General features: G+C 43.5%; 5 non-coding genes across 5 annotated transcripts; all 5 read right to left on the bottom strand.

The window, feature by feature from the left end:
* Positions 1–459: 459 nt before the first annotated feature.
* Positions 460–532, bottom strand: trnav-cac (transfer RNA valine (anticodon CAC)). The gene has a single exon. It is a non-coding gene; the product is annotated as a tRNA-Val (tRNA).
* Positions 533–5949: 5417 nt separating this feature from the next.
* On the bottom strand, positions 5950–6022 carry trnae-cuc (transfer RNA glutamic acid (anticodon CUC)). The gene has a single exon. It is a non-coding gene; the product is annotated as a tRNA-Glu (tRNA).
* Positions 6023–8693: 2671 nt separating this feature from the next.
* trnav-aac (transfer RNA valine (anticodon AAC)) lies at positions 8694–8766 on the bottom strand. The gene has a single exon. It is a non-coding gene; the product is annotated as a tRNA-Val (tRNA).
* A 2674-nt stretch (positions 8767–11440) lies between these two features.
* On the bottom strand, positions 11441–11513 carry trnav-cac (transfer RNA valine (anticodon CAC)). Its single transcript has one exon. It is a non-coding gene; the product is annotated as a tRNA-Val (tRNA).
* Positions 11514–14164: 2651 nt separating this feature from the next.
* On the bottom strand, positions 14165–14238 carry trnav-aac (transfer RNA valine (anticodon AAC)). The gene has a single exon. It is a non-coding gene; the product is annotated as a tRNA-Val (tRNA).
* Positions 14239–14932: the final 694 nt, after the last annotated feature.

The raw sequence follows: 14932 nt of genomic DNA, 5'->3' as shown, positions 1-14932 counted from the left end.
GGTGGCATTTTGCAGCCCAGTGAAGGGCGGTAAACCACTGTTTGATGCTGCATTCTCTGCTTTCCGCCGGCAGCGGCTGATTGGAGAGTGTGGGAGCGGAAGTTAGGGCTTGTCCCGCCCTCACTCATTCTGGAGCTGTGGAAGAGCGATTAGTCGATGGGTTTGTTTGTGGCTTTAATTTTCTGTTGTGAAGCTTGGTGGCCTGGCAGGATCCTTTAATAAAAGCTCACAGCTGACCTGAATGCACGGAATGTGCAGCTTTGAGATATGGTTTCTCCAGCGTCAGGGATGGAAACGGGAGGGAGTGAGAGACACTGTGAAGAATTTGAGTGTGAACAGAACGGCAGAGAGAAATCAGCAAATGGACCAGCATCGTGAGACTCTGCACTCTGTTAATATTGAACCACGAATATGAATGATTTAATTTTAGCTAATCATTAATTGAACACGTTTGCATAATGTTTCCGCCCGGTTTCGAGCCGGGGACCTTTCGCGTGTGAGGCGAACGTGATAACCACTACACTACGGAAATGCTGTGGCAGCAGCATTGTTGGGAACATAACCAGAGCTTTAACCTCAACAGCTGGACTACACTTATGGAGCTTGTGTCACGAGAATAGAATGACGGTGCGAAATTTAGCAAGGTTGTGAGTGTGGCAGGAATTGATCTCGTGTTTCTCTGCCTTTATACAGAGGAACAGGAGTGGCCATTCCTCAGCAAGTGGTTAAAATCTGGAATACACTGCTCTAAAGGGCGGTGGAGTCAGACTCATTCTTATCTTTCAAAACGAGTTGGATAAGTATCCGAAAGAAAAAAATTGCACAGCTGTGTGTAAATGACAGGGGAGTGAGACTTGTTGAGAGTTGGCATGGGCTCGACGGGCTGCAACCATTCCCTTATCCTTTGATTGTATAAGTTAGTGGCACATTTAATAGTGTGCATGTCAGCAGAATATTGAAAGGGACATGGATTCAGTCGGCACAACGAGAGGCATCTGATTCAGAAGATTTGGGTGCACGAAAATTCGGGTTTAATGACTTTAAAAGCATCATTTTTGTTTTGTGAAGATTCGGTCAGAAAAATGCTTGGGAAAAGAATTTTTTGCTGAAAAGGGCTCAGCACTTCATCTTCTTTTTGGCTGTTAGGGTCATACTTCTTTTCGATGGTATTCTTCCAGAATGTTTATTTTCTTTGCTGTTTCACAATAACCAGTCCCTTGCACTACAGTCTATCTCACTGTTTCCAACGTCCCATGTACATGTTACCTGCAAGGAACTTTTTGAAGCAGACTTCTAAAGCACACTGTCCAAAATGGTTTATGGATTCAGAGGTAAAGTGCAGAGCACAGATAAGTTATTCAATTAAGGACTCTCCTTCAGTTAACATTTCTTTAGTTGTGCAAATGAAGATCATCAGTCAATTAATGATGTTTTCCCATGAAGGCAGGATAACATTTAATGATTATGCATTTTCTAAGTAAATGCCCATGTGATTCAGGGCGAAGTGGCATATTGGATCCAAATTTGGCTCAGAGGCAGTAAGCAAAGGGTAATGTTTGATGGGTGTTTTTGTGACTGGAAGGATGATTCCAGTGGGGTTCCGCAGTTTTCAGTGCCAGATCCATTGCTTTTTATGGTATTTATCAATGATCTAAACTTGATTATAGGTGTTATGATAACGAAGTTTTCAGGTGTTATTAAAATAGGCAGTGGGTTGATAATGAAGAAGAAAGCTGGAGACTCCAGGAAGATATCAATCAACAGATAAGGGGGTAGAGCAGTGGCAAATGGAATTTAATCCAGAGATGTTAGTGATAGCGCATTTGTGGAGGGCTAACAAGGAAAGGGAATACACATCAACTGGTATGACATTGAGAAGTGTAGAGGAACAAAGGTAACTGGCATTGCTTGTCCACAGATCCCTGAAGGTAGCTGGCCAGTTGGAAAAGTTGGTTAAGAAGTCATATGGAATGGTAGCATTTATTGGCAGAAGCAAGGAACAGAACAGCAAGTGGGTTATGCTAGAACTGTATAAAATTCTGGTTAGGCCACAGCTGGAGTACTGCGTGCAGTTCTAGTCACCGCATTGAAGGAAGGACGTGAATACGCTGGAGAGGGTACAGAGGAGATTTACGTAGTTGTTGCCGGGAGTGGAGCAACTTTGCTATGAGGACAGATTGGATAGGATGGGTTTGTTTTCCTTGGAACAGAGGAGGCTGATGGGCGACAGTATTGAGGTGTATAAAAATAGGAGGGGCCTAGATATTGTTGTTTAAAAGGGTCTATTTCACATAGCGGAGTGGTCAACAACCAGGCTGCATAATTTAAAAGTAATTAGTGTAAGGGTTAAAGGGGATTTGAAGTGAACATTCTGCATGCAGATGTTTGTGGGGGTCTCAAACTCACTGCCTGAAAGTGTGGTGCAGGCAGAAACCCTCACCACATTTAACAAGTTCTTAGATGTGCACATGAAATGCAATAAGGTGCAGGGGAACACACCTAAAACTGGGCATTTGTTGGCCGGTGCAGATACGATGGGCTTAAATGACTCCTTCCATGCTGTAAACCTCTATGATTATATAATTATCGGTTAGGATTACTTTCATGATGCAAAACGTGGCAATCAGATAATTAATGGTGTTTCCAGTGAAGAAGTGTTCGTGCAAGCTGGGGCTCGAACTCAGGAAGCTGAGATGAAGCATCTTATGAGGCTGCTGTTCGGTGTACGGGGAGCGTTGTCTCGAACGGTGGCATTTTGCAGCCCAGTGAAGGGCGGTAAACCGCTGTTTGATGCTGCATTCTCCGCATTGCGCCGGCAGCGGCTGATTGGAGAGTGTGGGAGCGGAAGTTAGGGCTTGTCCCACCCTCACTTATTCTGGAGCTGGGGAAGAGCGATTAGTCGATGGGTTTGTTTGTGGCTTTAATTTTCTGTTGTGAAGCTAGGTGGCGTGGCAGGATCCTTTAATAAAAGCTGACAGCTGACCTGAATGCACGGAATGTGCAGCTTTGAGATATGGTTTCTCCAGCGTCAGGGCTGGAAACGGGAGGGAGTGAGAGACACTGTGAAGAATTTGAGTGTGAACAGAACGGTAGAGAGAAATCAGCAAATGGACCAGCATCGTGAGACACTGCACTCTGTTAATATTGAACCACTAATATGAATGGTTTAATTTTATCTAATCATTAATTGAACACGTTTGCATAATGTTTCCGCCCGGTTTCGAACCGGGGACTTTTCGGGGGTGAAGCGAACGTGATAACCACTACGCTACAGAAAAGCTGTGGCAGTAGCATTGTTGGGAACATAACCAGAGCTTTAACCTCAACAGCTGGACTACACTTATGGAGCTTGTGTCACGAGAATAGAATGACGGTGCGAAATTTAGCATGGTTGTGAGTGTGGCAGGAATTGATCCCGTGTTTCTCTGCCTTTATACATAGGAACAGGAGTGGCCATTCCTCAGCAAGTGGTTAAAATCTGGAATACACTGCTCTAAAGGGCGGTGGAGTCAGACTCATTCTTATCTTTCAAAACGAGTTGGATAAGTATCCGAATGAAAAAAATTGCACAGCTGTGTGTAAATGACAGGGGAGTGAGACTTGTTGAGAGTTGGCATGGGCTCGACGGGCTGCAACCATTCCCTTATTCTTTGATTGTATAAGTTAGTGGCACATTTAATAGTGTGCATGTCAGCAGAATATTGAAAGGGACATGGATTCAGTCGGCACAACGAGAGGTATCTGATTCAGAAGATTTGGGTGCACGAAAATTCGGGTTTAATGACTTTAAAAGCATCATTTTTGTTTTGTGAAGATTCGGTCAGAAAAATGTTTGGGAAAAGAATTTTTTGCTGAAAAGGGCTCAGCAATTCATCTTCTTTTTGGCTGTTAGGGTCACACTTCTTTTCGATGGTATTCTTCCAGACTGTATATTTTCTTTGCTGTTTCACAATAACCAGTCCCTTGCACTACAGTCTATCTCACTGTTTCCAACGTCCCATGTACATGTTACCAGCAAGGAACATTTTGAAGCAGACTTCTAAAGCACACTGTCCAATATGGTTTATGGATTCAGAGGTAAAGTGCAGAGCACAGATAAGTTATTCAATTAAGGACTCTCCTTCAGTTAACATTTCTTTAGTTGTGCAAATGAAGATCATCAGTCAATTAATGATGTTTTCCCATGAAGGCAGGATAACATTTAATGATTATGCATTTTCTAAGTAAAAGCCCATGTGATTCAGGGCGAAGTGGCAAATTGGATCCAAATTTGGCTCAGAGGCAGGAAGCAAAGGGTAATGTTTGATGGGTGATTTTGTGACTGGAAGGATGTTTCCAGTGGGGTTCCACAGTTTTCAGTGCCAGATCCATTGCTTTTATGGTATTTATCAATGATCTAAACTTGATTATAGGTGTTATGATCACGAAGTTTTCAGGTGTTTTTAAAATAGGCAGTGGGTTGATAATGAAGAAGAAAGCTGGAGACTACAGGAAGATATCAATCAACTGATAAGGGGGTAGAGCAGTTGCAAATGGAATTTAATCCAGAGATGTGAGAGATCGCGCATTTGTGGAGGGCTAACAAGGAAAGGGAATACACATCAACTGGTATGACATTGAGAAGTGTAGAGGAACAAAGGTAACTGGGATTGCTTGTCCACAGATCCCTGAAGGTAGCTGGCCAGTTGGAAAAGTTGGTTAAGAAGTCATATGGAATGGTTGCATTTATTGGCAGAAGCAAGGAACAGAACAGCAAGTGGTTTATGCTAGAACTGTATAAAATTCTGGTTAGGCCACAGCTGGAGTACTGCGTGCAGTTCTAGTCACCGCATTGAAGGAAGGACGTGAATACACTGGAGAGGGTACAGAGGAGCTTTACGTAGTTGTTGCCGGCAGTGGAGCAACTTTGCTATGAGGACAGATTGGATAGGATGGGTTTGTTTTCCTTGGAACAGAGGAGGCTGATGGGCGACAGTATTGAGGTGTATAAAAATAGGAAGGGCCTAGATATTGTTGTTTAAAAGGGTCTATTTCACATAGCAGCGTGGTCAACAACCAGGCTGCATAATTTAAAAGTAATTAGTGTAAGGGTTAAAGGGCATTTGAAGTGAACATTCTGCATGCAGATGATTGTGGGGGTCTCAAACTCACTGCCTGAAAGTGTGGTGCAGGCAGAAACCCTCACCACATTTAACAAGTTCTGAGATGTGCACATGAAATGCAATAAGGTGCAGGGGGACACACCTAAAACTGGGCATTTGTTGGCCGGTGCAGATACGATGGGCTTAAATGACTCCTTCCATGCTGTAAACCTCTATGATTATATAATTATCGGTTAGGATTACTTTCATGATGCAAAACGTGGCATCAGATAATTAATGGTGTTTCCAGTGAAGAAGTGTTCGTGCAAGCTGGGGCTCGAACTCAGGAAGCTGAGATGAAGCATCTTATGAGGTTGCTGTTCGGTGTACGGGGAGCGTTGTCTCAAACGGTGGCATTTTGCAGCCCAGTGAAGGGCGGTAAACCGCTGTTTGATGCTGCATTCTCCGCTTTCCGCCGGCAGCGGCTGATTGGAGAGTCTGGGAGCGGAAGTTAGGGCTTGTCCCTCCCTCACTCATTCTGGAGCTGGGGAAGAGCGATTAGTCGATGGGTTTGTTTGTGGCTTTAATTTTCTGTTGTGAAGCGTGGTGGCGTGGCAGGATCCTTTAATAAAAGCTCACAGCTGACCTGAATGCACGGAATGTGAAGCTTTGAGATATGGTTTCTCCAGCGTCAGGGCTGGAAACGGGAGGGAGTGAGAGACACTGTGAAGAATTTGAGTGTGAACAGAACTGTAGAGAGAAATCAGCAAATGGAACAGCATCGTGAGACACTGCACTCTGTTACCATTGAACCACTAATATGAATGATTTAATTTTATCTTATCATTAATTGAACACGTTTGCATAATGTTTCCGCCCGGTTTCGAACCGGGGACCTTTCGCGTGAGAGGCGAACGTGATAACCACTACACTACGGAAACGCTGTGGCAGTAGCATTGTTGGGAACATAACCAGACCTTTAACCTCAACAGCTGGACTACACTTATGGAGCTTGTGTCACGAGAATAGAATGACGGTGCTATATTTAGCAAGGTTGTGAGTGTGGCAGGAATTGATCCCGTGTTTCTCTGCCTTTATACATAGGAACAGGAGTGGCCATTCCTCAGCAAGTGGTTAAAATCTGGAATACACTGCTCTAAAGGGCGGTGGAGTCAGACTCATTCTTATCTTTCAAAACGAGTTGGATAAGTATCCGAATGAAAAAAATTGCACAGCTGTGTGTAAATGACAGGGGAGTGAGACTTGCTGAGAGTTGGCATGGGCTCGACGGGCTGCAACCATTCCCTTATTCTTTGATTGTATAAGTTAGTGGCACATTTAATAGTGTGCATGTCAGCAGAATATTGAGAGGGACATGGATTCAGTCGGCACAACGAGAGGCATCTGATTCAGAAGATTTGGGTGCACGAAAATTCGGGTTTAATGACTTTAAAAGCATCATTTTTGTTTTGTGAAGATTCGGTCAGAAAAATGTTTGGGAAAAGAATTTTATGCTGAAAAGGGCTCAGCACTTCATCTTCTTTTTGGCTGTTCGGGTCACACTTCTTTTCGATGGTATTCTTCCAGAATGTATATTTTCTTTGCTGTTTCACAATAACCAGTCCCTTGCACTACAGTCTATCTCACTGTTTCCAACGTCCCATGTACATGTTACCAGCAAGGAACATTTTGAAGCAGACTTCTAAAGCACACTGTCCAATATGGTTTATGGATTCAGAGGTAAAGTGCAGAGCACAGATAAGTTATTCAATTAAGGACTCTCCTTCAGTTAACATTTCTTTAGTTGTGCAAATGAAGATCATCAGTCAATTAATGATGTTTTCCCATGAAGGCAGGATAACATTTAATGATTATGCATTTTCTAAGTAAATGCCCATGTGATTCAGGGCGAAGCGGCATATTGGATCCAAATTTTGCTCAGAGGCAGTTAGCAAAGGGTAATGTTTGATGGGTATTTTTGTGACTGGAAGGATGATTCCAGTGGGGTTCCGCAGTTTTCAGAGCCAGATCCATTGCTTTTTATGGTATTTATCAATGATCTAAACTTGAATATAGGTGTTATGATTTCGAAGTTTTCAGGTGTTATTAAAATAGGCAGTGGGTTGATAATGAAGAAGAAAGCTGGAGACTCCAGGAAGATATCAATCAACTGATAAGGGGGTAGAGCAGTGGCAAATGGAATTTAATCCAGAGATGTGAGTGATAGCGCATTTGTGGAGGGCTAACAAGGAAAGGGAATACACATCAACTGGTATGACATTGAGAAGTGTAGAGGAACAAAGGTAAATGGGATTGCTTGTCCACAAATCCCTGAATGTAGCTGGCCAGTTGGAAAAGTTGGTTAAGAAGTCATATGGAATGGTAGCCTTTATTGGCAGAAGCAAGGAACAGAACAGCAAGTGGGTTATGCTAGAACTGTATAAAATTCTGGTTCGGCCACAGCTGGAGTACTGCGTGCAGTTCTAGTCACCGCATTGAAGGAAGGACGTGAATACGCTGGAGAGGGTACAGAGGAGATTTACGTAGATGTTGCCGGGAGTGGAGCAACTTTGCTATGAGGACAGATTGGATAGGATGGGTTTGTTTTCCTTGGAACAGAGGAGGCTGATGGGCGACAGCATTGAGGTTTATAAAAATAGGAGGGGCCTAGATATTGTAGATTGAAAGGTTCTATTTCACAGAGTGGAGTGGTCAACAACCAGGCTGCATAATTTAAAAGTAATTAGTGTAAGGGTTAAAGGGGATTTGAAGTGAACATTCTGCAAGCAGATGTTTGTGAGGGTCTCAACTCACTGCCTGAAAGTGTGGTGCAGGCAGAAACCATCACCACATTTAACAAGTTCTTAGATGTGCACATGAAATGCAATAAGGTGCAGGGGTACACGCCTCAAACTGGGCATTTGTTGGCCGGTGCAGATACAATGGGCTTAAATGACTCCTTCCAAGCTGTAAACCTCTATGATTAGAAATTATCGGTTAGGATTACTTTCATGATGCAAAACGTGGCAATCAGATAATTAATGGTGTTTCCAGTGAAGAAGTGTTCGTGCAAGCTGGGGCTCGAACTCAGGAAGGTGAGATGAAGCATCTTATGAGGCTGCTGTTCGGTGTACGGGGAGCGTTGTCTCGAACGGTGGCATTTTGCAGCCCAATGAAGGGCGGCAAACCGCTGTTTGATGCTGCATTTTCCGCTTTCCGCCGGCAGCGGCTGATTGGAGAGTGTTGGAGCGGAAGTTAGGGCTTGTCCCGCTCTCACTCACTCTGGAGCTGGGGAATAGTGATTAGTCGATGGGTTTATTTGTGGCTTTAATTTTCTGTTGTGAAGCGTGGCGGCATGGCAGGATCCTTTAATAATCTCTCACAGCTGACCTGAATGCACGGAATGTGCAGCTTTGAGATATGGTTTCTCCAGCGTCAGGGCTGGAAACGGGAGGGAGTGAGAGACACTGTGTAGAATTTGAGAGTGTACAGAACTGCAGAGAGAAATCAGCAAATGGAATAGCATCGTGAGACACTGCACTCTGTTAATATTGAACCACTAATATGAATGATTTAATTTCATCTAATCATTAATTGAACACGTTTGCATAATGTTTCCGCCCGGTTTCGGACCGGGAATCTTGCGCGTGTTAGGCGAATGTGATAACCACTACACTACGGAAACGCTGTGGCAGAAAGACAGTGGGGAACTTAACCAGAGCTTTAACCTCAACAGCTGGACTACACTTCTGGAGCTTGTGTCACGAGAATAGAATGACGGTGCGAAATTTAGCAAGGTTCTGAGTGTGGCAGGAATTGATCCCGTGTTTCTCTGCCTTTTTCCATAGGAACAGGAGTGGCCATTCCTCAGCAGGTGGTTAGAATCTGGAATACACTGCTCTAAAGGGCGGTGGAGTCAGACTCAATCTTATCTTTCAAAACGGAGTTGGATTAGTATCCGAATGAAAAAAATTGCACAGCTGTGGGTAAATGACAGGGGAGTGAGACTTGTTGAGAGTTGGCATGGGCTCGACGGGCTGCAACCATTCCCTTATTCTTTGATTCTATAAGTTAGTGGCACATTTAATAGTGTGCATGTCAGCAGAATATTGAAAGGGACATGGATTCAGTCGGCACAACGAGAGGCATCTGATTCAGAAGATTCGGGTGCACGAAAATTCGGGTTTAATGACTTTAAAAGCATCATTTTTGTTTTGTGAAGATTCGGACAGAGAAATGTTTCGGAAAAGAATTTTTTGTTGAAAAGGGCTCAGCACTTCATCTTCTTTTTGGCTGTTAGGTCAACACTTCTTTTCGATGGTATTCTTCGAGATGGATATTTTCTTTGCTGTTTCACAATAACCAATCCCTTGCACTACAGTCTGTCTCACTGTTTCCAACGTCCCATGTAAATGTTACCAGCAAGGAACATTTTGAAACAGACTTCTAAAGCACAGTGTCCAAAATGGTTTATGGATTCAGAGGTAAAGTGCAGAGCACAGATAAGTTATTCAATTAAGGACTCTCCTTCAGTTAACATTTCTTTAGTTGTGCAAATGAAGATCATCAGTCAATTAATGATGTTTTCCCATGAAGGCAGGATAACATTTAATGATTATGCATTTTCTAAGTAAAAGCCCATGTGATTCAGGGCGAAGTGGCAAATTGGATCCAAATTTGGCTCACAGGCAGGAAGCAAAGGGTAATGTTTGATGGGTGTTTTTGTGACTGGAAGGATGTTTCCAGTGGGCTTCCACAGTTTTCAGTGCCAGATCCATTGCTTTTTATGGTATTTATCAATGATCTCAACTTGAAGATAAGTGTTATGATTACGAAGTTTTCAGGTGTTATTAAAATAGGCAGTGTGGTTTATAATGAAGAAGAAAGCTGGAGACTCCAGGAAGATATCAATCAACTGATAAGGGGTTAGAGCAGTGGCAAATGGAATTTAATCCAGAGATGTGAGAGATCACGCATTTGTGGAGGGCTAACAAGGAAAGGGAATACAATTCAACTGGTATGACATTGAGAAGTGCAGAGGAACAAAGATAACTGGGATTGCTTGTCCACAGAACCCTGAAGGTAGCTGGCCAGTTGGAAAAGTTGGTTAAGAAGTCATATGGAATGGTTGCATTTATTGGCAGAAGCAAGGAACAGAACAGCAAGTGGGTTATGCTAGAACTGTATAAAATTCTGGTTAGGCCACAGCTGGAGTACTGCGTGCAGTTCTGGTCACCGCATTGAAGGAAGAACGTGAATACGCTGGAGAGGGTACAGAGGAGATTTACGTAGATGTTGCCGGGAGTGGAGCAACATTGCTATGAGGACAGATTGGACAGGATGGGTTTGTTTTCCTTGGAACACAGGAGGCTGATGGGCGACAGCATTGAGATGTATAAAAATAGGAGGGGCCTAGATATTGTTGATTAAAAGGGTCTATTTCACATAGTGGAGTGGTCAACAACCAGGCTGCATAATTTCAAAGTAATTAGTGTAAGGGTTAAAGGGGATTTGAAGTGAACATTCTGCAAGCAGATGTTTGTGGGGGTCTCAAACTCACTGCCTGAAAGTCTGGTGCAGGCAGAAACCCTCACCACATTTAACAAGTTCTTAGATGTGCACATTAAATGCAATAAGATGAATGGGTACTCACCTAAAACTGGGCATTTGTTGGCCAGTGCAGATACGATGGGCTTAAATGACTCCTTCCATGCTGTAAACATCTATGATTATATAATTATCGGTTAGGATTACTTTCATGATGCAAAACGTGGCAATCAGATAATTAATGGTGTTTCCAGTGAAGAAGTGTTCGTGCAAGCTGGGGCTCGAACTCAGGAAGTTGAGATGAAGCATCTTATGAGGCTGCTGTTTGGTGTACGGGGAGCGTTTTCTCGGACGGTGGCATTTTGCAGCCCAGTGAAGGGTGGTAAACCGCTGTTTGATGTTGCATTCTCCGCTCTCCACCGGCAGCCACTGATTGGAGAGTGTGGGAGCGGAAGTTAGGGCTTGTCCCGCCCTCACTCACTCTGGAGCTGGGGAAGAGCGATTAGTCGATGGGTTTGTTTGTGGCTTTAATTTTCTGTTGTGAAGCGTGGTGGCGTGGCAGGATCCTTTAATAATCTGTCACAGCTGACCTGAATGCACGGAATGTGCAGCTTTGAGATATGGTTTCTCCAGCGTCAGGGCTGGAAACGGGAGGGAGTGAGAGACACTGTGCAGAAGTTGAGTGTGTACAGAACTGCAGAGAGAAATCAGCAAATGGAACAGCATCGTGAGACACTGCACTCTGTTATTATTGAACCACTAATATGAATGATTTAATTTTATCTCATCATAAATTGAACACGTTTGCATAATGTGTCCGCCCGGTTTCGAACCTGGGACCTTTCACGTGTGAGGCGAACGTGATAACCACTACACTACGGAAACGCTGTGGCAGTAACACCGTGGGGAACATAACCAGAGCTTTAACCTCAACAGCTGGACTACACTTTTGGAGCTTGTGTCACGATAATAGAATGACGGTGCTATATTTAGCAAGGTTGTGAGTGTGGCAGGAATTGATCGCGTGTTTCTCTGCCTTTATACATGGGAACAGGAGTGGCCATTCCTCAGCAAGTGGTTAGAATCTTGAATACACTGCTCTAAAGGGCGGTGGAGTCAGACTCAATCTTATCTTTCAAACCGAGTTGGATAAGTATCCTAATGAAAGAAATTGCACAGCTTTGGGTAAATGACAGGGGAGTGAGACTTGTTGAGAGTTGGCATGGGCTCGACGGGCTGCAACCATTCCCTTATTCTTTGATTCTATAAGTTGTGGCACATTTAATAGTGTGCATGTCAGCAGCATATTGAAAGGGACATGGATTCAGTCGGCACAACGAGAGGCATCTGATTCAGAAGATTCGGGTGCACGAAAATTCGGGTTTAATGACTTTAAAAGCATAATTTTTGTTTTGTGAAGATTCGGTCAGAGAAATGTTTGGGAAAAGCATTTTTTGCTGAAAAGGGCTCAGCCCTTCATCTTCTTTTTGGCTGTTAGGGCCACACTTCTTTTCGATGGTATTCTTCCAGATTGTATATTTTCTTTGCTGTTTCACAATAACCAGTCCCTTGCACTACAGTCTATCTCATTGTTTCCAACGTCCCATGTACATGTTACCAGCAAGGAACATTTTGAAACAGACTTCTAAAGCACAGTGTCCAAAATGGTTTATGGATTCAGAGGTAAAGTGCAGAGCACAGATAACTTATTCAATTAAGGACTCTCCTTCAGTTAACATTTCTTTAGTTGTGCAAATGAAGATCATCAGTCAATTAATGATGTTTTCCCATGAAGGCAGGATAACATTTAATGATTATGCATTTTCTAAGTAAAAGCCCATGTGATTCAGGGCGAAGTGGCAAATTGGATCCAAATTTGGCTCAGAGGCAGGAAGCAAAGGCTAATGTTTGATGGGTGTTTTTGTGACTGGAAGGATGTTTCCAGTGGGGTTCCACAGTTTTCAGTGCCAGATCCATTGCTTTTTATGGTATTTATCAATGATCTAAACTTGAATATAGATGTTATGATTCCGAAGTTTTCAGGTGTTATTAAAATAGGCAGTGTGGTTGATAATGAAGAAGAAAGCTGGAGACTCCAGGAAGATAACAATCAACTGATAAGGTGGTAGAGCAGTGGAAAATGAGAGATCGCGCATTTGTGGAGGGCAAACAAGGAAAGGGAATACACATCAACTGGTATGACATTGAGAAGTGTAGAGGAACAAAGGTAACTGGGATTGCTTGTCCACAGATCCCTGAAGGTCGCTGACCAGTTGGAAAAGTTGATTAAGAATTCATATGGAATGGTTGCATTTATTGGCAGAAGCAAGGAACAGAACAGCAAGTGGGTTATGCTAGAACTGTATAAAATAGTGGTTAGGCCACAGCTGGAGTTCTGCGTGCAGTTCTGGTCACCGCATTGAAGGAAGAACGTGAATACGCTGGAGAGGGTACAGAGGAGATTTACGTAGATGTTGCCAGGAGTGGAGCAACTTTGCTATGAGGACAGATTGGATAGGATGGGTTTGTTTTCCTTGGAACAGAGGAGGCTGATGGGCGACCGCATTGAGGTGTATAAAAGTAGGAGGGGCCTAGATATTGTTGATTAAAAGGGTCTATTTCACATAGTGGAGTGGTCAACAACCAGGCTGCATAATTTAAAAGTAATTAGTGTAAGGGTTAAAAGGGATTTGAAGTGAACATTCTGCATGCAGATGTTTGTGGGGGTCTCAAACTCACTGCCTAAAAGTGTGGTGCAGGCAGAAACCCTCACCACATTTAACCAGTTCTTAGATGTGCACATGAAATGCAATAAGGTGCAGGGGTACACACCTAAAACTGGGCATTTGTTGGCCGGTGCAGATACTATGGGCGTAAATGACTCTTTCCATGCTGTGAACCTCTATGATTATATAATTATCGGTTAGGATCACTTTCATGATGCAAAACGTGGCAATCAGATAATTAATGGTGTTTCCAGTGAAGAAGTGTTCGTGCAAGTTGGGGCTCGAACTCAGGAAGCTGAGATGAAGCATCTTATGAGGCTGCTGTTCGGAGCACGGGGAGCGTTGTCTGGAACGGTGGCATTTTGCAGCCCAGTGAAGGGCAGTAAACCGCTGTTTGATGCTGCATTCTCCGCTTTCCGCCGGCAGCGGCTGATTGGAGAGTGTGGGAGCGGAAGTTAGGGCTTGTCCCGCCCTCACTCACTCTGGAGCTGAGGAAGAGCGATTAGTCGATGGGTTTGTTTGTGGCTTTAATTTTCTGTTGTGAAGCGTGGTGGCGTGGCAGGATCCTTTAATAATCTCTCACAGCTGACCTGAATGCACGGAATGTGCAGCTTTGAGATATGGTTTCTCCAGCGTCAGGGCTGGAAACGGGAGGGAGTGAGAGACACTGTGCAGAATTTGAGTGTGAACAGAACTGCAGAGAGAAATCAGCAAATGGAACAGCATCGTGAGACACTGCACTCTGTTAACATTGAACAACTAATCTGAATGATTTAATTGTATCTTATAATTAATTGAACACGTTTGCATAATGTTCAGCCCGGTTTCGAACCGGGGACCTTTCGCGTGTTAGGCGAACGTGATAACCACTACACTACAGAAACGCTGGTGCAGTAACATCGTTGGGAACATAACCAGAGCTTTAACCTCAACAGCTGGACTACACTTCTGGAGCTTGTGTCACGAGAATCGAATTACGGTGCTATATTTAGCAAGGTTGTGAGTGTGGCAGGAATTGATCCCGTGTTTCTCTGCCTTTATACATAGGATCAGGAGTGGCCATTCCTCAGCAAGTGGTTAGAATCTGGAATACACTTCTCTAAAGGGCGGTGGAGTCAGACTCAATCTTATCTTTCAAAACGGAGTTGGATAAGTCTCCAAATGAAAAAAATTGCACAGCTGTGGGTAAATGACAGGGGAGTGAGACTTGTTGAGAGTTGGCATGGGCTCGACGGGCTGCATCCATTCCCTTATTCTTTGATTCTATAAGTTAGTGGCACATTTAATAGTGTGCATGTCAGCAGAATATTGAAAGGGACATGGATTCAGTCGGCACAACGAGAGGCATCTGATTCAGAAGATTCCGGTGCATGAAAATTCGGGTTTAATGACTTCAAAAGCATCATTTTTCTTTTGTGAAGATTCGGTCAGAGAAATGTTTGAAAAATAATTTTTTGCTGAAAAGGGCTCAGCACTTCATCTTCTTTTTGGCTGTTAGGGCCACACTTCTTTTCGATGGTATTCTTCCAGAATGTATATTTTCTTTGCTGTTCCACAATAACCAGTCCCTTGCACTGC

This window comes from Pristiophorus japonicus, chromosome 3, assembly GCF_044704955.1.
Source record: "Pristiophorus japonicus isolate sPriJap1 chromosome 3, sPriJap1.hap1, whole genome shotgun sequence".
NCBI classification, from domain to species: domain Eukaryota; kingdom Metazoa; phylum Chordata; class Chondrichthyes; family Pristiophoridae; genus Pristiophorus; species Pristiophorus japonicus.
Note: the sequence above shows the minus strand (reverse complement) of the source record. Positions and strands in the feature narration are given on the sequence as shown.